This window comes from Giraffa tippelskirchi, chromosome X (assembly GCF_054371585.1).
Source record: "Giraffa tippelskirchi isolate mGirTip1 chromosome X, T2T-mGirTip1v1.2.pri, whole genome shotgun sequence".
Lineage (NCBI taxonomy): Eukaryota > Metazoa > Chordata > Mammalia > Artiodactyla > Giraffidae > Giraffa > Giraffa tippelskirchi.
In genome coordinates this window covers 110,807,915-110,834,056 of record NC_137289.1, presented here as the reverse complement: position 1 = coordinate 110,834,056, position 26,142 = coordinate 110,807,915, and the positions used below count along the sequence as shown (strand labels likewise).

At 48.2% G+C, this 26,142-nt stretch overlaps 1 long non-coding RNA gene across 3 annotated transcripts in view; it reads left to right on the top strand.

Moving 5' to 3' along the window:
* LOC145537036 (uncharacterized) overlaps positions 1-25,874 on the top strand; it is an 84,722-nt gene extending 58,848 nt beyond the window's left edge. The window contains exons 4-9 of one of the 3 annotated variants that reach the window (XR_014076141.1): positions 12,271-12,355; positions 13,881-13,991; positions 20,045-21,664; positions 22,052-22,140; positions 25,479-25,647; positions 25,730-25,874. This is a non-coding gene — a long non-coding RNA (uncharacterized LOC145537036). The remainder of the gene's footprint in view (positions 1-12,270; positions 12,356-13,880; positions 13,992-20,044; positions 21,665-22,051; positions 22,141-25,478; positions 25,648-25,729) is intronic. The other 2 variants (XR_014076142.1, XR_014076143.1) reach the window with 2 other exon arrangements.
* The last annotated feature ends 268 nt before the right edge of the window (positions 25,875-26,142 follow it).

Sequence of the window (26,142 nt, the reverse complement as noted above, 5' to 3'; positions counted from 1 at the left end):
AAGCAACATGCGTGAGCCCAGCCTCAGAATTCTGCTTCCAGGCCAGGGCTTCCTGCCCTCCCAGGCCAGGCCAGGGGTGGCCCTCCATTCCAGCAGCTTCTCCAGCCCAGTCTTGCAACGCCTTGGATACCGGGTCTTCAGGCCACAGGAGGACTGGAAGCAGTCCTAGGTAGTGACGGACATAGGCTCCAGTCTCACTGCCCCTGCCGCTTTTTGTTTAGCCTCAACGGCCCCACCTCCTCTTGCCTGGGGCGTTGGAGGCCTCTTGCTTCCCATCTCTACCCTGGGTGAAGACTCAGGTGTCCAGAGATACTACTACTACTCTAGGTGTGAACCAATAATGAAGGTGCTGGCTGGGAAGAGTTTTGAGGTGTGACTTTTCCAGGCCGCGCACATTCATTAAAAAGCAGCACAGATGATACAGTTTCTTTTCTGATTCTCAAAGTGATCATGTCTTTTGTAGAGAAGTTGAAGCTACAGAAAGATCCAAAGAAGAAAAAAAACCTGTATCTTAGCACCAAATCATTGTCAACACTTTGAGATGGTTCCTGCCACTCATTTTTGTATATTTATGAACATATACATATAGATTCAAATTTTCAAATGTATATAGTTTTGAAACAAAGTTGAGATCATTCTGGCAATATACTTTCAGAACATCTCTTTTCACACCTTGTGTCATGTGTGAACACTTCTGAAAAGGACCCTGTGAAGGCAGGGTAGGTAAGATGGGTGGAATCAAGGAAAGAGAGGAAGGTGTGGGTTTTTTCAGCTGCGGGCTTCCCTACCCACCTCCCCCACCACCACCCCCCGCTCCGGACAAGGTTGTTCCTGGGTCTCTGGGAGGGAGAGTGATACCATTAGCTTGGGTTGAGGGCAAGGAAGAATCAATCCCTCTTCGGTGTCACTCATCACCTTCTTGGGAGGATGGGAGCCTCCTAGCAGCAGCAGGGGGGTTGCCCTCTGGTCTTGCCCCACCCCTACCCCATTGTGATCTAGGACCCCATGGCTGCCCCTTCCCTGTGGTTTTGTGTGTGTGTTTGTGTGTGTTATGTGTGTGTCAAGGGGGACTGTCTCTCAGAGGGACTAAGGCATGGCTTCTAGCTTCTTGAGGCTCTCCAGTGCTGGCGGCAGGGCACTCATGACTGAGGTGCTTCCTGCCTCTTGAGAAACAAGCTGCCTTTTGGCTGTGACCGTGGTGCCGATGACCCCCATTAGCTGTTTTCCTAGAAGTGAAAATGCATTTGCTCTGAGTTCTCTCATCCCTGTGACCCAGGGCTCTCTGAAGCAACGCCAAGAGCACAGGGCTGGCCACCAAACAGAGCCCTGCTAACCTGCCCTCGAGGGCACTTGGACTTGATGCCAACCTTGTGAGTACGCCCCCTGCCTTCCTCCTCCAACCACTCGCCAAAGTTCTTGAAACATAGGTACGATGCTTCCCTAGAAGGTGGTTTGTCCACTCATTGGTGCCAGTGAAGGAGGCCCCGCTGGGTCATAGTGATTAGAATGAGAGGGACCCAAGTTAAGAGCCCCAGCTCAGACCTTAACTTGCCACATCGGGCAAGTTACTTAACCCCTGTATGTTCTGTCTCCTTGAATGGAAAATGGGCCTACTTACTTCACAGAGATAGATGCTCCACAGATCAGTTCAGTTCAGTTCAGTCGCTCAGTTGTGTCCAACTCCTTGCGACTCCATGGACCGCAGCACACCAGGCTTCCCTGTCCATCGCCAACTTCCGGAGCTTGCTCAAACTCACGTCCGTCAAGTTGGTGATGCCATCCAACCATCCCATTCTCCTTCGTCCCCCTCTCCCCCTGCCTTCAATCTTTCCCATCACCAGGGCCTTTTCTAATGAGTCAGTTTTTCGCTTCATATTGGAGGTTCAGCTTCAGCATCAGTCCTTCCAATGAATATTCAGGATGTTTTAAATTACCTACATTTGGCTTGGCATCTATCAGTGTCTGAACACAGCAGGTACTCAGTAAATGCTCATCATTGTTGTGTCTTAAATTTACTCCTCATAACTTTTGGCAAAGAATATCATCACCCCATTTTACAGAGGGGGCAGCTGAGGCTCAGAAGGGTAGACAGTATATCAGTTTACTACAATGTAACAACTGCCCAAAGCTTAGAGGCTTAAAACAACATGGAATGATAATGAACGAATGATAATTTCTCATGATTCTGTGGATTAATTGGGTGGTTCTCGGGCCCCAGGTGGTGTCAGCTGGCGTCTTTCATGTGAATGCAGTCAGTTGACAGCTAGATTCCATTGGAAGGCCAAAGAGGGCCTCTCATGTGTGTGAAGTCTTGGTGCTAGCTACTGGCTGGGCTGCCTCAGTTCTCTTCCTCATATTTTCACCAGGCTAGCTTTGGCTTTCCCAAGCATGGCAGTTGACTTCCAGGATGGAGTGTTCCAAGAGGACAAGCCCCAGCATGCAAGCACTTTGCAAGCCTCTGCTTTACCTCGTGCTTGTTTATATCCTTATTGGCCAAAGAAAGCCATATGCCCAAACTCAGAGCCAGCGTGGGAGGGGGCAACATGAGGGCACACATACGAGGAAGCATGGCTAACGGGCTTGCCCAAGTAACAATCCACCAAAAAGGGGGGGGGGGCTTGTCTAGGATCCCACAGCTGTTGAATGGCATAGCTGGGATTTGAACCCAGGTCTATCTGACTCCAAAATCCATGCTTCTTGCTCAAAGCATGGCTGAGGCTGACTCTATGGCAGGCTGGTGTTTGTGGCCATCCCCACCAGAGTCGAGTGGCGACGTGATTTTCCATATAATCTTCAGCCCACCCCTACCCTAGCACTCCGTGAAGTCCTTGAACCTCTCCTGCTCACCTGACAAAGGGGAGAAAAGCACCCTTTTCCTGCTGGGCCCCTCTGCTCTTCTCCCTTCCATGTTAACTACAGAAAACTGCACCTACTTCCTTCAGAGTTGCAGCCAGGACAGTGGTGGCCCCATCACTTGTGGACTCTCCAACCACAGCAGCATCCTGCCTCTGCTGGCCTCAGGGTACACACTCTCCCTGGACCTCTGTTCTATTTTCAGGGTACCCTTACTCGGAAAGCAAGGGTCATGGGAACAAAGACAGAGATAAGCCCAAGCACATTGTTATCATCCCAGTGGACTTCTAGTCTACCCACCAGCTGTGCCATCTCCTGAGATAGGCCTCCTACCCTCCACCCCTGTCTACATTCAGCTGATACGAATTGGCTCCATGGTGATGACCACAGGAAGCCAGTCTCTCTGGCTCCTGCCTACCTCTGACTGAGTGAGGCCCTGGTCAATTCACCCACTGATGGGACCTGAACGCCCAGCCCCTAGGCAAGAAGCACCCTTCCATTTAGGTTGTTATATAATATTGAGCACAGTTTCCTGTGCTATACAGTAGGTCCTTGTTGGTTATCTGTTTTAAATATAGCAGTGTGTACTTGTCTATCCCAAATTCCCTAACTATCCCTTCCCTCCATCCTTCTCCCTGGTAAGCATAAGTTCCTTCTCTAGGCCTGTGAGTCTGTTTCTCTTTTGTAAATAAGTTCATTTGTATCATTTCTTTTTTAGATTCTGCATATAAGCAATATCATAAGATATGTGTCTTTCTCTGTCCAATTTACTTCACTTAGTATAACAATCTTGTCCAGGCAAGAATACTGAAGTGGGTTGCCATTTCCTTCTCCAGGAGATCTTCCAAACCCAGGGATCGAACCTGGGTCTCTCTTGTTGTGGGCAGACTCTTTACCGTCTGCGACACCAGGGAAGCCCATAAGATATGTCTCTTTCTCTGTCTGACTTACTTCACTTAGTACGACAATCTCTTGTCATTATCTCTTGACCAACCTAGACAGTGTATTAAAAAGCTGAGGGATCACTTTGGTGACAAAGATGTGTTTGGTCAAAGCTATGTTTTTTCCAGTAGTCATGTACGAATGTGAGAGTTGGACCATGAAAATGGCTGAGCCTGAAGAATCAACGCTTTTGAATTGTGGTTCTGGACAAGACTTTTGAGAGTCCCTTGGACAGTAAGGAGATCAAAGTAGTCATTCCTAAAGAAAATCAGTCCTGAATATTCATTGGAGGGACTGATGCTGAAGCTGAAGCTCCAATACTTTGGCCATCTGATGGGAAGAGCCAACTTGTTGGAAAAGACCCTGATTCTGGGAAAGATTGAGGGCAGGAGAAGAAGGGGACAACAGAGGATGAGACAGTTGGATGGCATCATTGACTCAATGGACATGAATTTGAGCAAACACCAGGAGACAGTGAAGGAAAGGGAAGCCTGGCGTGCTGCAGTCTATGGAAACCCAAAGAGTTGGACATGACTGACTTAGTGACTGAACAGCAACAATCCATGTTGCTGCAAATTCTTTCTAATGTCCAGCTATCATCTCTTGTAGGAGCCTCAGTGCCCCCAGCCTGCATTTGTGGAGTCTGAACTGGGTCCACAGCTGTTCTGCCTCAGTGCGGGGCAAAAGCTAACAAAAAGCAAAGCCTCTGGAAGAAGAGGAAGTGTTCTCTAGATGCTGAATGGGAGACCTTGGGGAGGTATGTGTCTGTGTGGGAGGTCTATGACTTGCACCCAAGGAAAGGTCATGGTCAATGGGAAAGCCTTTGATGGGAGACAGTCTGAGTTGGAGCCCAAGACTGTCATCATGCAACTACCTTGGATGGATGTGGGACCCTCCCTCTATCAGACCCAGCCAGCTCTCCTGGTGTAAGGCCACAGACTGATGTCTTGGGATGCAAGCTCCCAGGAAGTGGGCTGTGATCCATGAGAGCTCTAGACTCCCTGGTGTCCTATGTGGTCTGGCTGGGGAAAGCCAGGGAAAATCTGGCAACTGAGCTATAACGGCCAGAACTCTTGGCTCTGAGCAACAGGAAGCAATTCTGGTTTATTTAAGCAGAAAAGGACTTTATCAAAAGGGTCTTGGTGAGTTCACAAAATAACCAGGAGGCCTGGAGAACTGGGTTTGGAAAGCAGGCCAAAGGCATCTGCACAGTGGTCAGGACCATGGCCAAAGTCAGGCCCATCCAGTGACCATCCCATTGCCAAATCCAGGACACCCCGGCTTACACTGCCACCTCTGGACATGGATATGGTACCTGTCATCCCAGGAATGGAATGTCATTGCCGTGGTGACTGCCACCCTCCATCAGAATGGACTTCTGTCCTCCGTGCATCTGTGCATCACCAGCTCCTGACTCCAAGTCTGTGATGGGGCATCTGATTGGCTGAGCATAAGTTGGGAGCCCATGCTAACTGCAGTGGTAGCTGGGAAAGTGACTGGATGATGTTTTTCACTTCTCTGGTGGGAGGCAACTAGCAAGATGGGGAATTTCTCAAACATGGTCGTGGGGGTTGGATGTGGGTCAGCCTTGTACTTCTCACCTGGAAAACTGTAGAACAGATGTCTCCAGGGAATGCTAGAGGATCGTATGTCTCCAGGGACAACCCCGCCTTGTCTTCCCTTCCTCCAGATATTGGTGCGGGTGTGTGTGTGTCTGTTTGTGTGTGTAAGGACAGGAACACAATACACAACGTGGAGTCAGGAACCCTGGATTTGATTCTAAGTCCCCAGGCCTCAGTTCCATGTCACAGCCTTCTGTCCAGCCCTTGAGCATGCAGGAGGTATGTGGTAGCTTCTACTATAGTCTGGGTCATTGGGCTGAAAGATGCCCCTAAGATTGCCAAAGCCCCAGATGGAATGGGGCCATTGGTTCTGTGTATCAGATGAAAGCACAGGTTTTGGAGTCAGAGAGATTGAGGTTTACTAGCCATGTGATCTTGTACATGTTCCTTAACTTCTCTGATCCTTAGTTTCCTTATCTGCAAAATGGAGATGAGGTGGCAGGCACTCAGCCTCCATTCCAACCTGGTCCTTTGGCACATTCATGTTTTGCAGAGGTTGAAGGCTAAAAACTACAGTTCCCAGACACCTTTGCAGCTGGGGCTGCCAGGGAGAATCCGATTCCAGCAGTTAGGTGCACTTGTTCAAGGTTAGGAAGGCAGCGATGAGGAAGAGACCGCTTGCCTGCTACTCTGGCTGTTGCTGCTGGAGACAGTGTGTGTGTGAGAGACAGAGAGAGACAACATTCTAGTGTTTGATTAGTCACCAGCTTTGTGGGTGTTGAGAAGTGTTGTGGCAGCAGTGGCTTCCTGACCTTGGAAGACAACTACAACAGTGTCCTCTTGAAAGCAACATCTCTGTGGCTGCCCACCTTCCTGGTGATGGCAGAGATGGCAGCAGTCTTGGCAGCCCAGCTCAGTGGTGTTATGGGCGTCTAGAACCTGCTCCAATGATTTTGTAATCACCTAATTTCCTGTATTAAATCTCTCCTGGCTTAAAATAGCTGGAGAGGTTTTCTGTTTCCTGCAACTGAACCCTAACTGCTATAGGAGTCACACCCCATTGCTCACAGTTGGTAGGATGAGATGAGATGAGATGGGGGGGTTGCTACACAGCTTTGTAAACTGTAAAGCCTTTTACATCTGTGAGGTGTTTTTCAAGGGAGGGAACCCCTTTTGTTGGGCTTCCCAGGTGGCTCAGTGGTAAAACAATCTGCCCATCAGTGCAGGAGACTCAGGAGACCTGGGTTCGATCCCTGGGTTGGGAAGATCCCCTGGCGGAGGAAATGGCAACCCACTCCAGTGTTCTTGCCTGGAGAATCCCATGGACAGAGGAGCCTGGCAGGCTACAGCCCATGGGGTCACAAAGAGTTGGACACGACTGAGCATGCAAGCACATCCCTTTTGTCAGGGGAGACTAAACATGATAGAAACCCTTGTGACCAGCCACTTGTTTACACGTTCTTTTACCTTGAACTGCTGGGGCAGGATACAGCCTGAAAGAATTCAGGTAATTTGAGTGGGTCACCTGCTTTCAGAGGCTGAAAGGGTTCTGCTGTGGATCCAGGGGAATTCTGCCTCTCTGTCCAAGGTTAGCGCAATGACTTGTGTGCCACAGCAGCTGGGACAGGTGCGAGGTATCCTGGTGTGAGCCTGAAAATTCAGCTACCACAGGACTCCCCCCAACCCATGCCTGGGATCCCCCATTAACCCAGTAGCTTGTGTTAAAGCCCACTTTAATTCCTTACCCCTCCAAGTTGAATCTCTGTTTTTACAAAACGTTCCCCTCCTCTCCTATCAGGTCTGAAGGATCTCCCTTTCTGTGGTGAATAACATTCTCATGGTCATGGCATTTGCCCCTATTTCCTGCCACAAAATTAGGACTCTCTGTGGGGTGAGGGGCCAGCCAGGTGGCCCTGGGGGCCTTGAAGCTGGAAGGAAGCTGGGCTGGGGGTTGGCTGCCAGAACAATCCAGGCTCCACTCCAGCCCATCAGGGGGCTTGAGGCTGAGTGGGCAAGATAAACCGTTTCAGTGGTTTTTAGGAGCCCTAATCAATTGTGAGACAGGGCAAAGCCCTCAGGGACAGATAAAGCCAGCCCCGCGCTCCAAGCCCAGTTGGAGCCAATGTTTGTGTGGTTTGAACTTTCTCGTGTGGTTTGGACAAGTCCGCCCGCCTTTGCTGGAGTGGATTACTCCGTTCCCAAACTGCAGTGCAGTGACGCGAATGGCCCTGGACCCCACAAGCCAGCCCTGAAATGATATAGGTAGCTGGCCCCTCTGTCCCCGCCGGGTCCTACAGGCTTGGGGAAGAGATGCTGGGTGTGCTATACCCCTGGTTCTTGCCTGTGGCTCGGGGTTTTAGAAACACTCCATTGCCCGAGGCAGGCGAGACCTGCGTGTTGGGGAGTTGAGCTGCTACAGGTTTGCTTTTCTGCTCCTGCTTCCAAACTAAAAAGCCCACTCATCTGCCCACTTTCAGATTCCATCTTCACCACGGCTGCCTCCAGGACACACAGTCGCCCCGCGCGGGGGAAGCCCAGGACACTAGGGACACCGCCTGGAGCCTGGGCGCATAGCACCCAGTCAGGTTTTTTTTTTTTCCTCCTTCCAGCTTGAGGTTTCTTATTTAACCTCTAAGGTGCCAGAAGATCTGGAAGGCTCACAGGCAGGTTTTTGGCTGGCTGGGGAGAGGCTGGGTACCCTAGATACCAGCACTGCCAGTGGGCACTCCGTGTGTCAGTGTCTGTAGTGCTTGCGTGCGGCAGAGCAAGGCTGCCCGGTGAGGTGGATGGACGCTGGGCTGGCAGGCACAAATCTGACAATGCCTCATCCCCTGGAAAGCCAGGGCCAGCCTGTGGGGACCACAGCAAAATAGAATCAGGAACAGGTGCTGCCTGGGAGGGAAACTCGGGTGCCTGGCAGAGCTCAGTGATGCTTGCACCCTCCAGGGACCTTCCTGCCTCCACAGAAGGTGGGGACAGAGAGAGGCGAGCATGGAGAGAGAGAAAGAGAAGTGGGAAGAAATTGGTCACGGAGGAGGCTATTTTTATTCTTTGCTACAGCTGCACGCATTGCTCTGACCAACTAGGCAGAGAAAAATCAGACTGGTTCCTGCTGAAACGAACCTTAAACTTGGGGTGGGGGGCAGGGAGTGGGAGGTGCACAGGAAAAGGGTGAAGAGGGGAGAAATCCCTGAGGATACAACACAGTCTCCAGAAAACTTCGCTGCACAGAACACAATCCCCTGCCCTCCACCACCCCAGATGCCTCGGCCTTAACCATGGCTGCCAGAAGTGGGGCATCCTTTCCCTTCTGGGTGCTACCTTGGGCAAGACCCAGTCAAGATTAGGCATGTGTTCATCACTGTCTTCTGCTGTTGGGCCTCGTAGAGCCTTATCCCTTCCTGCAAGGGGCAATACTCCTGGGTGGTGTCAGTTACCATGGTCACCCTAGCACCCGGGGGTTGTTGTTCAGTCCCTCAGTTGTGTCCGTCTCTTTGTGACCCCATGGACTGCAGCATTCCAGGCTTCCCTGTCTATCACCATCTCCCAGAGTTTGCTCAAACTCATGTCCATTGAGTCAGTGATGCCATCCAACCATCTCATCCTCTGTCACCCCCTTTTCCTCCCCTCAGTCTTTCCCAGCATCAGAGTCTTTTCCAAGGAGTCGGCTCTTCTCATCAGGTGGCCAAAGTATTGGCGCTTCAGCATCCAATCCAGCAAACAATCCTTCCAGTGAATATTCGGGGTTGATTTTCTTTAGGATTGACTGGTTTGATCTTGCTGTCCAAGGGACTCTCAAATTTCCCTTGTGCCCATTTGCAGCCAAACCCACTGTTTAACTCTCAGTATTGGCCGCCCCTGATCTGCTTAACTGGCAAATGTCCCAAACAGGAAACTGTTAGGGATCAAGGCCCTAGAGTGAGACTCTTGAGGCCATGATTGTCTAAGTCAGCAGTTCCCAAAGTGTGTTCCAAGGATCTCTGTGGTATCCCAGATCTTTTCAGACTGTCTTTTCTAACTGCAAGCTCTATTTTCTTCATATACTTCAACCAAAACCACATATCACAACAGATTGGATACTAAAGCAGCTAGGAGAAAGCAGCTGTCCTCTATGAAGCCAGCTACTAAAGAGGCTTGTAAAAATGTATAGCGATGTCACTTTTCTCCCTAATTCTTTTTTTTTTTTCAGAACATAGTCTCTTTTTTTCATTAAATTGTGCTAGTGATGTTAATGTGTATATTAGTTATCTATTGCTGTGTAACAAATAACCCTAAAAACTTAGCAGCTGAAAACAGCACACATTATCTGTCAGTGTCTGTAGGTCAAGAATCTGGGAGCAGCCAGCTTAGCTGGGTGGTTCTGGCTCAGAATCTCTCATGAGGCTATAGTCAAGGCATGGGCCTGGGCTGCAGTCATCTCAAAGCTCAACCAGATGAAGAAACAATCCACCTCTAAGCTCACCCACGTGGCTGTGGGCAGACCTCAGTTCCTTGCCATGTGGGCCTCTCCTTGTGACATGGCAGCTGGCTTCCCCAAGAAAGAGTGAAAGAGAGCACACAAGACAGAAGCCACAGTCTTTTTATAATCTAATTTTTGAAATAACGTTCCATCACTACTGTCCTGTCCATTAGAAGTGAGTCAGTAAGTCCACCCCACATTCAAGGGGTGGGAAATCCTTAAGGGTGTGGGTGACAAATCAGGGATTACTGGGTACCATCTCAAAGACTGCGTCCCACTCATTTAATAAGTTCCTTATTGTTATTTTTGTATCAGTTAACCAATATTGAAAACTTTTCTCCATTTTTAATTATTAATATGGGAAATATTGTTAGATGGGTCAGTATAAACAAAAGCTTTTTGGAGTGTTCAATAATAAAAAAGCAAAAGGGTCCTAAGATCTAAACATTTGGAAACTGCTGGTCTAGGTGTTATAGGAGTACATTGGTGACACATGGAGGCTTGTCTACCCACCTGTTCATTCACCCATCCATCTATCCATTCATCCATCTGACCTTCTGTCCATCCACCCATCCATCCATCCATCCATCCTTCTATCTACCCATTTACCCATTCATCCACTCTCATTCTTCCATCTGTCCTTTCACGTATCCATTCTTCTATCCATCCATTCATCCACCCTTGCATCCATGTACCTATTCACCTATCTACCCATACTGTCAAAATTCTAGGCTAGGGCTGGCACTTTAACAAGATTGCTAGTGACTTCCCTGTGGAGTTTGTAACATTTTAACTGATGAAGCAATTAACAATAAGATAAATTTAAAAATAATAATGTCAAGTTGTGATCATTTGGACCCCCAAAACCCAGAGCCCAGGGAAGCAGCTACTCTCTAATTGGAACCATTTTGGGGATGACATCATTCGTGGCTGAGACTGAAGTGGGGTAGGTCCAGATTGGAGGGTCCAGGGAGCAAGGAATGTGTGGCAGCTGTGGTCAGATGGCATGAGGCCCTGGTGAACCAGAATGATGTCAGGTTCTTCATGCCTAGTTAATTGGTGACTGTGGGACTCAGGGTAGAAGACCCTTAAGTGCACAGTTCCAGTTTCTTGGTTCAATTCCCTTCTCCTCAATGGAGAGTCTCCTTCTCGAGCTGACTTAACATGCTCTGTCTTTAACTTTGATCCTGGAGACTGCCCTGTGGTTTGCAGTGTCCCCTGTGAATCCCCAAGCCAGAGAGTCTCCCATTTGAGAGTCCCCAGGGAAAATGCTGTGATTCATGAGAAGGGCGTCAACCTGTCACCCCCAAATATGTGAAGACTGGGCTCTTTTATCGTCTTGTCACTGACACCTGGGAAGTTTGAGCTGGCAACCATCCGATAGGAGGAGGTAGTAGAAGTCTGGGGCAGAGAGAGGCCAAAAACCCAGGCTGGAAGCATGAGGATACTGGGTTCTGGAACAGGAAAACAGAGGTGGGTGCGATAGACAGAGTGCATAAATGATGGTCTTCTCGACTTTGAAGACTGGCTTCACCAGCCCTGCTCTAAGGGGCAGCTAAGGTAGGAGCCTCCCTGTCCCTCTTCCAGCCCCTGAAAGCCACTGAGCATTTTAAAAAGGAAATGTGCCCCCCCCATACACAACATGCTTTCATGGTGAATTGTACCCTCAAGGAGCAGGGCAGCGTGAATCAGGTACACCTGCTCTCCGTGCTGTTGCCCCAGCCCAGTGGGCTCCAGAGAGACCAGGCCAGGCTTTGGAATGACATATGTCAAGGATGCTTTTTGTGGAGAGGAAGGGTGTCACTTAAAATGTGGCCTCTCTTTTTCATGATGGTTTCTTGGTGGCTTCAGGCCTCAGGTTTGAACATGGGTTGTATCTTATCAAACTGCTAAAACGATGTAAATTTGTTTGCACAACTTGTGTGGCAGTCCAGCCCCCTCTTTGGGTCTTGAGCCCTTTTCAAGAGACAATGGGTGTTACCTTTGGTTTCCAGCCTCGTCATGGATAAAATTGGTAAACCCTGATATCAGGGATACTGCCCCAGACCGGCAGTTTATCAGGATCACCTGGGAACTTGTTAGGACTGCAAATTTGGAGGGGCTCACCCCAGACTGAGTCAGGGTTTGGGATAGTGAGGGTGGGGCCTGGGAATCTGTATTTAAACCAGCCCTCCAGGTGGGCTTCCTTGGTGGCTCAGAATCTGCCTGCAATGAAGGAGACCCGGGTTCGATCCCTGGGTTGCGAAGATCCCCTGAAGAAGGGAAAGGCAACCCATTCCAGTATTCTTGTATGGAAAATCCTGTGGACAGAGGAGCCTGGCAGGCTACGGGGGTCGGGTTCATGGGATCGCAGAGTTGGGCACGACTGAGCTACTTTCACTTTCCAGGTGATTCTGATGCCCTTTCAAGTTTGAGAGCCACTGTTTTATGAAGAAAATTATTCTCATTTAACAGATGAAGAAGATGAAGATCCTCAGAGGGGCTAATCACTTGCCCAGAATCGTGCAGCCAGAAAGTTGGGTGCCAGGACTTAAAACAGGTCTTTCATGAGAAGAACGCTTGTTTTTTTCTTTTGTCTTTTTTGTCCCTCCCTCTCTGTCCTCACTTCTCCATGCTCTGTCCCGGGAGGTTCTCAACTTGGGTTCCTAACTTGGTCGGATATTGACATCATCTGGGGAGCTTTAAAAAATATTGGTGTTAGGCCTCCACCCTAGGAAACGGACTCTCCAGAGTGTGACTTCAGCATCTGTACTTTTTATTCCCTCTTCACAGGCAGCCTTACCGAGATTCCTCTACCATTCCAAATGTTTCTGATGCATGCATTTGTACTAAGGTGTTAGTTACTGGATGTGTTACCTTTCTCAGGATATCTGCATTTGAAAAAAGAACCAAGGACATGAAATAATGAATTGCATAAGCATCCTAGAGAGTGGGAGAGACCAGCTTTTGATCTTCTTTCTCCCACTTGCAGCAGATTTATTGCTCTCACATGTCCTGCTAGGAATCTACCCAGCAGTCTTGGCTGAGATTTCTGAATATGCCTTGTCATTTTGAGAAGACTTTTGGGCTAGAAGAACTCCAGTGGATCATTTTTGAATACCCTTAAGCCATCAAACTTGTCTACAGAGGGCTGAGTTTCCCAAATGAGTAACAGCCAGTCAGTTTCATCCTAACTAGGAAGCAAAACCAAACTTATTCCCCCCAAAATGTGTTGTTTGTTTGTTTTACCATTCAATTATGAATCCTCCCCCATTGGGCCTTTCCAAGTGCCCATTCAAACAAACCCAGCCACAGAAATGGAGGTGGTATGTCTGTAAGTTAGAGCCCTTGCCCAGACTCCAATTCAATCAAATTGCAGGAGACCCTTAGTGTGGTTAATTCTAGGACGTAACAAGATTTTGATGTTGATGCCCCCTTTTAATTTTTTTAATTACATAAACTTGGTTTTAATTGAAGTATAATTGATGTACGATATTATATTGTAAACCTTTGATTTTTACAAATGAAGAAAAATAGAAGCCACCCTAAAATGATTTTTTTTGAACAGCAGCTACATCTCCAGCCTGCTTCCTGCACCTGGTGGGGGACACAGTGCTTCTCCGCCTTCAGGAAACAGCCCACTTGTCAGCAGCTGGGCTCCCAGGAACAAAGGCCTAGGTTCATTACCACAGTATCGACCCTGACACGTTGCACTCAGGCCACCTCCCCCAGAGTTCCTCAATTCACACCCCAAATGAAGCGTAATTGGACCTGGACATCTTTGAAGTCCCCCAAGCAGCTTGCCAGCATTTTGAAATGTCCTTGATTTGCATGGTGAAAACCTGGCTGGAGGTGACTTTTTTTCGTTTCCCTCATCCCACAGTTTTAAAGACAGAATGATTTTAAATGACATTCCCCAGCCAGGGGAGAGCTACCATGGAAGAAATAAAAATTCTCAAAGCCCCAAAATGAAAAGGCAAAAGAAGTCCAAGGTTTTGCTGCATCTCTCACGTGCCCCTTTGCTCGGTTTCTGTCCTGTGAGGGCCGCATACCACACCAGGGTTTCCTCTCAACCTTTTCCCCAGATCCCAGACCTGAAGGGCTGACAAGGATCCAGGAAGCTTGGCTGGGAGTTTCTGCAGGCCAGCAGGTTGCTGTCAGACCTGAAGGAAGAACTTGAGCCCCACCACAGGCCGGTGAGTTGATGAGGGAGGCTGTGTATTGATCAGGGATCATCTATCTTTCATTTCAGCCAAGCCAGGGCCACTCTGCAGGGATCACGTGCTCCCAGAAATCAGCACACCCATGCCTATGTGCCCTGTGGGTCTAAAGCTTGGTGATTTCCTGCAGCCCACGGAGGGGTGTGCCTGGTGGAGTCATGCCTGCTGCGTAGGCCGGCATTTGTCAAGCCCGTGAGGAGTTTGGTGGTCTGCTCTGCTCTGGGCTGTGGCCTGCCCCTGGTTTGCAGCCACCCTTCAACTCCTCTCCTTCTGTGAGCTTTCTCAGGGGTAGCCACCCTCTGAAGCAAATAATCCACTTTCCTCTAGAACTTTCTGTGAGAAAGAAAATATTCTCTTATCTGTGCCGAGATGTGGCTAGTAAAACTGAGGAAGTGAATTTTCAACCTTATGTACTTTAGGGGGGATTTTTTAATGGAAGTACAGTTGATTGACAATATTTCAGGTGTCCAGCAAAGTGATTCATGTCATTTTCTTGAAATAGCCACATATGGCTAATGGCAGCTGTATTGGACAGCACAGGGACAGATGACCAAATAGAACCCAGAGTGGATGCCCTGGTTTGGGGGAGGTGTACGGTATTGACTACCTCAGAAAGATCATCAGAAAAATTTTGATCGAGCAAAGCATAATTTATTAGACCTACTTCAATATGGAAAAGGACCCCTATGACTGAATACTAGTAATGTCTCCCAGCAGGGACGTTGGGGAAGGGTATTGATAGCATTTTAGAGGCCAGACTGGGTGATTTTGAAGTTGGGTCTTTCAAGGCAAGAAACTGACTGGAGTTGGGGAGAGTTTATGACAAAGTAGTTTTGGATCAGGGAGCAGAGCAAGGCAGAGGTCTTGTAGTAAGTCTTGATGAACTAGCTGTTGGTCTTGATAACAAGCTATTTTAGTTGCTTCAGTCTTATCTTCCAGAAGCAAGTATTTCTTAGAGCAGAGAGCTGTTATTTATGCTTGTTCTCAGTACGATTTAAACATGGGGATCAGAAAGCATGCCTGGTCCCAGAATTGTTTAACATAGAGACAGAGAATAACAAATTACCCCTAAATGTAGTCACTTAAAACAATAAACATTTGTTATCTCACAGTCACTGAAGATCAGGAATTTGGGAGCAGCTGAACTGGGCGATCCCGGCTTGGGGACTCCCCATGCGGTAGTAGCCAGGATGTCAGCCGGGGTCACCAATAACCATCTGAAAGATTTACCAGGGCTGGAGGACACACTTTGAAGGCAACTCTTTTGGTTGGCTGGTGAAATGGGGTTGACTGTTGGCAGGAGGGCTCAGTTTCTTGCTGTGTAGACCCCTCTTGTGGGGCTGCTAGAGAATCCTCATGGCTTGGAAGCTCTCTTCCCCTAGAGCAAGTGATCTGAAAGAGAGCCAGACAGAACCCACAGTGTCTTTTATGACCTAGCCTCAGAAATCTCACTTAATCATTTCTAAGATATCCTATTGGTTAGACTGGGCAGCCTTGTTCAACATGGGAGGTGACCATGTAAGGGAGTTAATATTTGGGGTGAGACTCACAAGGAGAGGGAATGATGTGGTTTCAGTTCTCAGTGGTAAGTAGGGGGAGGGGGCCCTGGTACAAGAGGGTGCCGAGTTTCCTGGGTTTCAGAGCAGAGATACAGCTGCAGCAGGTCTGGCTGGAGATGTTGGGGAAGGTCAACCCACTGGCTGACCCAACCTTCCACTCACCTTCTGGTATGTTGTTCCAGTTACCATCGCTATGTAACAGATAACTCCAAAATTTAGTGACTTCAAATAAGCATTTTATTATGCTCATGGACTCAAGGGCTCAGAAATTCAGAGATGGGGGATGGCTTGTCTGTGCTCCACAAGGTCGGACCTCAGCAGGAAGGACTCAGAGCCCAGCCATGAGAGTTGGAGGTTGAAGTCATCTTCAGGTTCCATCATTGACATATCTGGGGCCTGGGCTTGGGGGGGTGCAGCTCAAAGGCTTGGATGCTGGATGGAGAGCCCGCAGGTGGCCTCTGTATGTAGCTTGGGCTTCCTCACAGCATGGTGGCCTCAGCATGATGGGACTTCTTAGGTGGTGGCTCAAGGCTCCAAGTGTGATTGTTAACTAGCAAATAAGGTGGAAGCTGCGTGGGCTTTCAGGACTCAGCCTTGGGAGTTACCTGGCATCACGTCCATGTACAGTGGAAGTATTGATTGAAGCCATCACCAGCCTGCCCAGACTCAAGGGAAGGGGGCACAGACCCAGTTTCTCAATGAGAAATGTCAATGTCACATTGTAGAAGAGCATGTGGGATGGGTGACATTGTTACAGCCATTCTTGGAAAATGCAGTCTGCTGTGCACATCAGCTTCCCAAGGCTTTCTACTTTGATGAGTGGGAGCAGTGGGGGCTGGGGAAATGTGGGACCTGGGTACCCCCCACAGGCATCTTTGTTAGATAGTGCTTGTTCCTTCCTGATCATAGGTCACTGATCCAAGTCTGAGCTGAGTGGGACACACGAGGAAGAAGACATGAGCCCAGGAGAGGGGGTTCTCCACACAGGTCCTTAGAACAATGTCCCAGACTAAGGGGCCAGAGACAGCCCCACAACATATTATGTGGCCTTGGATAAGTGGCTTATTTCTGAATTGGGAATAATAAGCCCTACACTGGGATCACTGTGGGAGCAGGTTAGATAATGTGTGCAGTGCATAGTAGGATGCCTGACACATAGTGGGTATTCACATAGATGGGAGCTGTTATAAGGTAGCTTCCCTGGTGGCTCAGACAGTAAAGAATCTGCCTGCAATTCAGAAGACCCATGTTCGACCCCTGGGCCAGGAAGATCCCCTGCAGAGTGAATGGCTACCCACCCCAGTATTCTTGCCTGGAAAATTCCATGGACAGAGGAGCCTGGTGGGTTATAATGATATATATTATTTTCCCACCCGAGTTCAATCATCTGTGCCACAGTATTAGTTATAGATAGTGAGGTAACAAATCACCCTAAAACTTAGTACAACATAAGTCATTTTTTTCCACTCTCTTGGTTTCTCTGGTGCAGAAATCAAATCTGAGGCTTGGCTGGGTGGTTGTGGCCCAGCATCTCTCTGAAGGTTGCCCTTAGAGGTGGCCAAGGCTGCAGTTGTCTGAAGGCTCCGCTGGGCCCACAGCATCCACTTCCAAGGTGGTTCACTCCTGTGGCTGGTGAGTTGGTTCTGGCCGCAGGCTGGGGGCCTCAGTTCTCTCCACACGTGCCCTCCACAGAGCATCCTCGTGCCATGCTGTCTGACATCCCCTAGGGCGGGTTTCTCCAGGAGGGCAGAATCTGGGTCTGCCTTGGCCTTTGCTATATCTCCAGAGCTTGGCCTGGCTCAGAGCATGCTGGAAGAGTTTGAAAGACTGAGAACTGCCTTAGCTATTCTTCCGCAAGGTCTTTGCATGCCTCCGCCTAGCTCAACAGTGGGCTCAAGGTCTCAAAGAGAATCCCAAGGTTGTGGAAAGGTAAAATGCAGGAGAGACAGCTGCTAAGACTCAGGGCCTAGCTATGCCTCCTTACCAGAAACTGTCCTCCCAGAGCTTGACCTTGGGCTTCTGAGTGCGTTCTAAGGGAGTTTACAATCATGGAAACCCAGATAACTTTTCTACCTGGCCGAGAGCTGTGCAAGCCCTGAGAGAGAGAAGAAAGTGCGTGGGAAGGAGCTCACATCCCACTGAGAGTAACCAAGGGGTTGGGGGTTCCAGCTGCACCAAAATGTCAGAGTTGCTGTCTGGCTTAAGTAGCAGATGCAAAGACCCTGAAGTACAGAAGCTGGTTCTGGGGCATCTGAGCAGGAGGGCTGGGCTGTGAGGGCAGGGCCAGAGGAGGCCAGAAGTCAGGGTGAAAGCAGAGCAGTGGGGTAACAGAGGCAGCCACGAGGAAGAACAGGGGTCTTGGGTGGGAAGAATGAAGCAGGGAGTCTGCAGGGTTCTGGACAAAAGTCAAGAGGAGGACTTCCCTGGTAGTGTAGTAGATAAGAATCCACCTGCCAATGCAGGGGACTCGGGTTCGATCCCTGGTCCAGGAAGATCCCACATGCTGCAGAGCAACTAAGCCCATGCACCTCAACTACTGAAGCCTGCATGCAACAAGAGAAGCCACTGCAGTGAGAATCCCATGTACCACAGTTAGAGAGTATCCCCCGCTCACCGCAACTAGAGAAGACCATGTGCAGCAAGGAAGATTCAGCACAGCCAAAAATAAATAAATAAACAGGTAAATATGTAAATAAATATTTTGAAAAGTAAATTATTAAAAAAGTCAAGGGGATCTGAACCAAGGCAGCAGCTCTGGGAACAGAATGTAAGGAAAGGGGAGAGGCGGGTTCCAGAGATATTTAGAGGTAAACTTGACCGGATTAGATGGCCAGGTTGGGTTAGAAAGAAGGAGGTGGGGACAGTGCTTGAATGGTTTTCCCTCTGAATGTTCTTTCCCTTTCATGTTCAGAAGCAGCAGTGCTGTAAGGAGGCTTAAGGTGTTTGCTCAGTGTTCTGGGACCAGAAAGAGAACCTGGGCCGTGGCAGAGTATGACGTCATTCACAAGGGAGGAAGGGTTTGGCTGCAGAGCCCCACTGCTGCTCATCTCCCCTGCGACCTGCCGGCTCGATGTGCGAGCTCCCAAGCCCTCATACATATATCACTATCTCATTTAATTGTCCAGGCAAAAGTTGTTATTCCCATTCTACAGGTGGAACAACTGAGGCTTCTAGGCTCAGAGAGGTGTGATATCTCTTCTAAGGTCAACGAGGTGGCAGAGCCAGGTCTGGACCCCAGCCGAGTCTTCTCTCCAACACACTTCCCTGTTTTCTTTTCTCAGCTCCCTTGACAGCCATTTATATTGAGTCAAGTTCATGAGGATTTACAGAGTTCCTCCAGGGCCTCTGTGAGGTGGGGAGGTATGACAGATTATGGTGGGGGGGATCCTGACAGGCTTGCTAGAAGTGTGGGTGTATGGTACGGTGGGACAGAGAGATCAGAGCCCTCAATCAGAAAGGGGTCCCTGAAGGTAGGCTGGTGTGGCTGGGGCCACCTTCAAGACGTCCATGAGGATGACCATGACCTTGGGCAAAGACCCATCAAGGCAGGTGTCAAGGTCACAGAAATCTTGATAACAGGACTCTTTGTTTTTTGTTTTTAATTTATTTTAATTGGAGGCTAATTACTTTACAATATTGTGGTGGTTTTTGCCATACATTCACATGAATCAGCCATGGGTGTACATGTGTTCCCCATCCTGACCCTCCCTCCCACCTCCCTCCCCATCCCATCCCTCAGGGTCATCCCAGTGCACCAGCCCAACAGGGCTCTGTGCTATCTCCCACTTCTGATGCCAGATGTTTAGGAACTTGACCCCCTTTCCTGGCTTTGTTTTATTTACTGTCCCCTCCCAACACCCTGCTGTGTCCGTCTTTGCTGGTTCCCTTTCCCTGGAGTGGGTGGCCGGGGTAGTACCACCACCCAGAAGGGAGCTACGAATTCCATCCCCTTAATTCCCTCCCCAGCTTCCTTGGAGCCGAAACACCTAAATGCTTTCTGCGACAAGCTCTCTAAATGATTGGAACTTTCTCCCAAATCAGCACTTTTTCATGCTACATTAGCATTTATTGGTTTGATATTTACATTTGGCAAAGGAGCACCCAGTCCCTGGGTCCCCAGGAGCACACACCGTCAACTGAAACAGAAATCTAATTGCTGCTCACATTGCCCCCTCCCCCGCCCCCATCTGCCACCTGCCTTGTCCTCTCCGCCGCACCCACCCCCACCCCCCGGCCAACCCAGTCCATAAAAAACTCAGCAGGATTATCTTTGCAGACCAAAAGGTCTGCTGATAAACAGGGGCCCTATCCAGAGGAGAGAGGGGCTCCCCTGACAAAAGGGCAGGGAGGGACCATCTGAATGCGTATTGCAATGTATCTATGTCGTAGTAGCTTCTCCATTGGATTTTAACTTCCTTGAAGGCAGAGATCTGTTTTTCATTGTTTGAATTTCTCCCTGTTTCTCTCCAGGGTGAAGAAGCAAGCTCTGCCCACTGTAGATTCTCCAGGAACATTTGTCTACTGTGGAATGAATCAGAAGTCGCGCCCTCCCTCTGACAGCTGCAGGGGGAGAGGGTGGAGGAATCATCCAGGGAATGTGAGGGCAGTGGGGGCCATGTGGTAAGGAGGAAAGTTCTCCCTTGTCCCTTTCGAAGGCCCCTGGGGATGTGGCCGAGGAGCCCAGCCCTGCGAAGTTGTGGTGGAGGAAGGAAGCTGTGTGGTAATGTGGTTAGAGCTCGGCAAACCCGGCTCCAAAAGCCAGCGCTGTTATGTGACTGGTGTGCACCTCAGTTTCCTCTTGAGTAAAACTGGAATGACTTCCGGGATGGTTATGGGGATTAAGGGAGATCAGGTGAGTGACAGCCCAAGCACAGCGTGGGTTTAGGAGATGGCTGTTCCTGGGGTTGATTCCGATCTGTGCTCTTGCGGGAGTGGAGCCCTAAGTATATAAATCATTAACTCCTCACAGGTATATTTGCTATGCCCTGGGGTTTTCAAGGGGTGGGCTCTCCCAGCAACCCTAGAGCCTTGCTACTCAGAGGGCTCGTGGACCGGAAGCAGCCTCCCCTGAGGGCCTATCAGGACCCCCTCAGATGCTCCCCAGACCTGCTGAATCAGAATTCGTATATTAAGATTACCCCAGGCGAGTCATATGTACACTGAAGTTTGAGAAGCACTTTAGAAACTCCTTGTGAAGTCTGCAATGTAGAAATGACTATTCTCATTCTGAGAATGAGAACACTTCCTCAGAATCTGAGAACTGAAGGCTTCCTTTGCCGGAGCCCACAAGGTCTTCTAGGAAGAGGTCTGGTGACTCCTATGGGTCCTAAATAACTTTCCTACCCTTGACTGTTCCTGAAGGACCAGCATGTTTTAGGCCAGGGTGGAGATGAGCAAGGCCAGGGCCAGGGACTCATCTGCCGATAGCCATGATAGCCATGAAGGGGGCCGGGATGGCTACCTGCTGTCGAAGGGCTGTATGGACTCCACCCTGAGGAGTAATGAGGTCTTGGCCCTGGGGCTTGAGTTCTGATGACAAAGAGGCCAGGAAAAAAATGTCCCGTCAATTCATACCTGCATTCTTGTGTTAAAGTGGAATTTTCCAAAGGTGAAAACACTTGACTCACATGCAAATATAAAATGACCACATGTCAAAGATTTAATTTAACTCATTCCATAATGAGGAAACGTCTAAGATGTTAAATCCGGTTACAGTGAGAATGTGAGGAGCTCGGTATTTATAGGCAATTTAATAGAAGAATCTTAGGGTGAGACAGCTAGGTTAGAAATTATTTGCATCTCTACCAGACAAAAATCTGAAAGTTAACCAACCTCTGCCGCTATGGGATTGTAAAATAGCCCAGTCAATAGGAAATCAATCAAAGGTGCCAGCCCTGCACGGTGCAGCAAGAACACCCAATAATCTCTTTCGCCTATTTCCAATTTTGGATAATTTTTTCTGACACTACCCTCGGTGAGTCCTTGAGAATCCGGAAATTGCTCTTGCCTGAGAATTATCCTCAGAATGGAATGTGGGTCTTGGAAGGAAAGGAGGAATAAAAGATGAGCAAGCCCATCTTCTGAAAGATGGTGAGTGTGCTTTCCCGGTCACCTTTCCTCTGTCCCGCAAGGTACTGTGCGACTGCCCTCAGAGGGCGTGAGCTGGCATTGTGATAGAGAAAGTGACTATTCACGGAAAGGACACCGTATAGCCTGCTCCTGACTCCCATTCCCTTTAACCTTGGCCGCTGTACAGAGGGGGATGATGTATCCACAAACATATGCAGCCTTGTCCAAAATATTTTCCCCTCCTGTATAGTTCTTGCCAATATTGTTAATCTGTGGGTTGACTTCAGACCAAAATAAATCTCCCAGCCCTGGCCACCAGCTAGCTAATTTTACTTTGTAACCAGGGAATAGAAAGTACGGGCCCTTGGCCGACCATTCTGTGTTTATTTGGCTTTCTCTCTGCTGCAGTTTAAAAATCACATTTGGAAAAGTGGACCCTCTGTGCATAAGAACAGCCACAGAGAGAAACAACAACAAAGACAAACGGGTTGAAAAAGGCAAGTCCTTCCATTCCCCTCCACGTTTGTCTCTCATCTCAGGATTCCGATCATCCCCACTGGCCTTTTCTGCGATGTCTAGAGTTGTAAAATGGGCCCCAAAGCAGAAGAACACATGGCCATTCGGTGAAGATTTTCTACTGAATATCTCCTGGGTTCTCCTGGAGCAGTTAGAGGAAGGAAGTGGGTAGAAGTTTACCATGTCTGCCCTTGGAGGGACCTTGGAGGGCATCTATTTGGTCCAATCCAGCCCACTGAAGGGCAGGATTTCCTAGCAGTTGAGAGCACAGAATTAGAGCCAGACAGCCCTGGCTTGAACTAGCTCTCCACCACTTCCTCGCTGTGTGGCCTTGAATGAGTTTACTAACCTCTGCCTCAGTTTCCTCATCTGTCAAATGGGGATGGTGATCATCATACCTACCTCAGAAGATTGTAGCAAGGACGAAATGAATTAACATGTAAAGAAAGCATCAGGAAGAGCACGAAGCATCCAATAAGCATTTGATAAGAGAAGGAAATCAGGCTCAGAGGAGAAGCAACCTCCCCAGGGTCACTTGGGGAGTTGCCAAACTGAGCTGGACTCAGTGAAAAAGAGGAGAGGTTACTGCCTCTTGGAAATTCTGACTAATAGCTGTTTCTCTGCCTGTGTTACATCATCCTCACTCAACACTTGGCGAGACCTCACGTGGAAGTCAGGGTGCCACGTTCCAGTCCAGGCACGCTGCTCACCCATGGTGGCCCTCCTAGCTAATGAGCTTGGGGCTGGAGGGTCTCTGGGGTTCCTGTTGGCACTAACATCTTATAATAATTTGAAATTAGGGTCTGTACCTTCCATTTGAGTCAAGTCTTTTTCTGCAACATTCTTTTTACTGTTTTTTTTTCTCTATTTCCCTCTGACATTTTGTCCAACTGTATCCTATGCACATCAACATCTGGGTTTCCTTTTGGCCCTCCCACTCTACGCCTTCCACGTTGGCCCCTCTCCCCTTCCCCTCTGCTAGGGCAATCATGGGCTCCCACTGGCCCACACCTAGCCCTCAGTTGCCAGGTTCAAGTTGATTAGACAGTCTTGGAGCTACCTTGAAAGTTACTATGTAGGCGCCTTGAAAGTAGGAACTGGATTTCTTCCTTTCATGACCCACTTTAAGAGTCTAATAGAGTGTCCTTGGCAGAGTGGCTTATCCATTATGGTTTGTTGACTGGTTCCAAAATGAGTTGGGGATATTGGATGAAATCTTGTATTATCAAGGCTTCCTCTGGTGCATTTAGTACAGCTTTCATAGATGGAATGGGTATCTTAGAACAATTAAAATGTCAAACTTGAGAATTTCAGGCTGCAACATGGTAATGTTAGATATTTCCTTTGTTGCCTTTCTCCCCCACCCTATTCCATATCCCCTTTCCCTAAAATACAAGTCTGAATCAAATGTTAGGTTGCCACCTGTTGGTGCAGTGAGGCATTGCAGCATAGCTCTATAAGATGTTGTAAATGCCTGGAGGGAAGTGAACAGAGATTGAATTTCTGGGAGGTGAATCTGTAGAGTCAGGTGTGGCCCAGAGAAACACCTTTAGGATTAGGTTGACCCAAAGGGAGGGGTGAGGGCTAATAGCAGAGGGGAATCTTGGAGTAAGAGAGACACTCCAGGGGCTGTAGAGGGAAAAGTAATCAGTTATTTGGAGACACTAACTTTTGTAATACCTAATATTGCTAATGTATATTTAGTAAAGCTCTGTATACCACTGGGCTGACTACCAATAATCCTGCCTTTCTCAAACCTTTGCCCTTTGTCAATATTGTTGGAGCCCAATTTAAAACTCCACTAAAGAGCAAAGAAAAATGAGATTTCATTATATATATGGTTGGGATGGGTTGCACTTTTAAAAGATGCCTGCAACAATATCCCACATGTTTTTCTGCAGTGTGACCCACCATGCCTCCATCAGGTAGAGAGGTCTGTTTCTGTACCGCTTTGAACCCAGCTGGGTCCTGTGCCTGCTTTGATTGATAGAATGAGGTGGATTCAGCTTTCGGACAATGAGTCCCTGACATCCTAGAGCAGTACTATTTCAGTTCACATCTGCTGCTTCTGATCAACGGAGAAGGCAATGGCACCCCACTCCAGTATTCTTGCCTGGAAAATCCCATGGACGGAGGAGCCTGGTAGGCTCCAGTCCATGGGGTCGCTAAGAGTCTGACACGACTGAGCGACTTCACTTTCACTTTTCACTTTCATGCATTGGAGAAGGAAATTGCAACCCATTCCAGTGTTCTTGCCTGGAGAATCCCAGGGACGGGGGAGCCTGGTGGGCTGCAGTCTATGGGGTCGCACAGAGTCGGACACGACTGAGGTGACTTAGCAGCAGCAGCTTCTGATCCATACACTGTCTTGTACTTCTTGAGAGGGAGAGAGAGCACACTTCCTGCCAGGTGTCCCCTTGTGTCCTCCTCTGTGTAACTGTGGGGTTCAGTGTCTCTCACACATTCTAGCATGGTGCTTGGTGCCTTATTTGCAGGCCATGAGATAGAACCCATGCTCTTGCCTCCAGAAGGTCTTGTGGGTGGAATTGTGCATTAGACAGCAAGAGTCCACCCACACATTTTCTTTTCATCAACTTTAGCGATAATTTACACATAATAAAATACACCCATTTTAAGTATACAGATTGATGAGCTTTGACAAACATAGCCCATGTGACCACCACCCACGTAACCACTACCATAATCAAAGTGAAGTCACTCAGTCATGTCCAACTCTTAGTGATCCTATGGACTGTAGCCTACCAGGCTCCTCTGTCCATGGGATTTTCCAGGCAAGAGTACTGGAGTGGGTTGCCATTTCCTTCTCCAGGGGATCTTCCCGACCCAGGGTTTGAACCCGGGTCTCCCACATTGTAGGCAAATGCTTTACTGTCTGAGCCACCAGGGAAGTCCCATAATCAAAGTCTAGAACATTTTCATCACCCCAGAGTTTCCTCATGCCCCCTTTGCAGTCAATCCCCTCCTCCCACCCCCCAGCCAAGCCCTGATTTGCTTTGCCCATAGAGATCAATTTTTGTCTTTTCTGGTGTTTCATATAAATGTAATCATATAGGATGCCCTCTTATGTGACTTGTACTTATGTGACTACATAATATTTTGTTCAGCATGTTTTAGAGGTTCATTTATGTTGTGTGTACCTATAGTTAATTCCTTTTTATTGCTGAGTAGTCTATCTTTGTGTGGATATATCACAATCTGTCTATTCTTCTATTGATGGACATTTGGGTCAGTTATAAGTAAAAGTGCTATGAATGTTCATCTACAAGGATTTGTGATCATATGTTTTCCTTTCTTCTAGGTGAATATCTAAGAGTGCTAATACAGGTTTATATGACAAGTGTATATTTCACTTTATAAGAAATTGACAAATTGTTTTACATGCCCACCAGCAAAGTATGAGAATTCTGGTTGCTCCATATTTTTATCAGCACTCAACATTGTCAGTCTTTTTGCTTGTATCATCCCTGGTGAGTGTAATGGCACCTCATTTGCCCATAGGTTTTTGTTTCTTACTTTAAAAAAAATTAATTTATTTTTAATTGCCCACAGGTTTTTAATTGTGTCCTCCATTAGAAAGTGAGCAGGAACTTGGTTTTTCACTGCTCCATCCCCTAGCACTTGGAATGGTGCCAACACCTGGAACAGCCCCCACTACATGGAATAGCACACAATAAATATTTTTGGAATGGATAAATTCATGTCTCTTTCAGTTTTTGTGTTTCCTTAAGATTGATTTCTGTAGGGGATATTGAGCAAAGGGAGTTTATACACTTACAGTTGTGAAAGATACTGGCAAATTGCTTTACAAAAAATACTGAACCAGTTTACCCTCCCACCAACTTGAGCTGCTGTCAATTGTTTCCATTTTTTTTTTTTTGGCCAGGGGGACAGTTAAAAAATGGTATTTCATTTTGATTTTAATTTTGTATATTACTCATCACTGGGTGAAATTGAGCATCTTT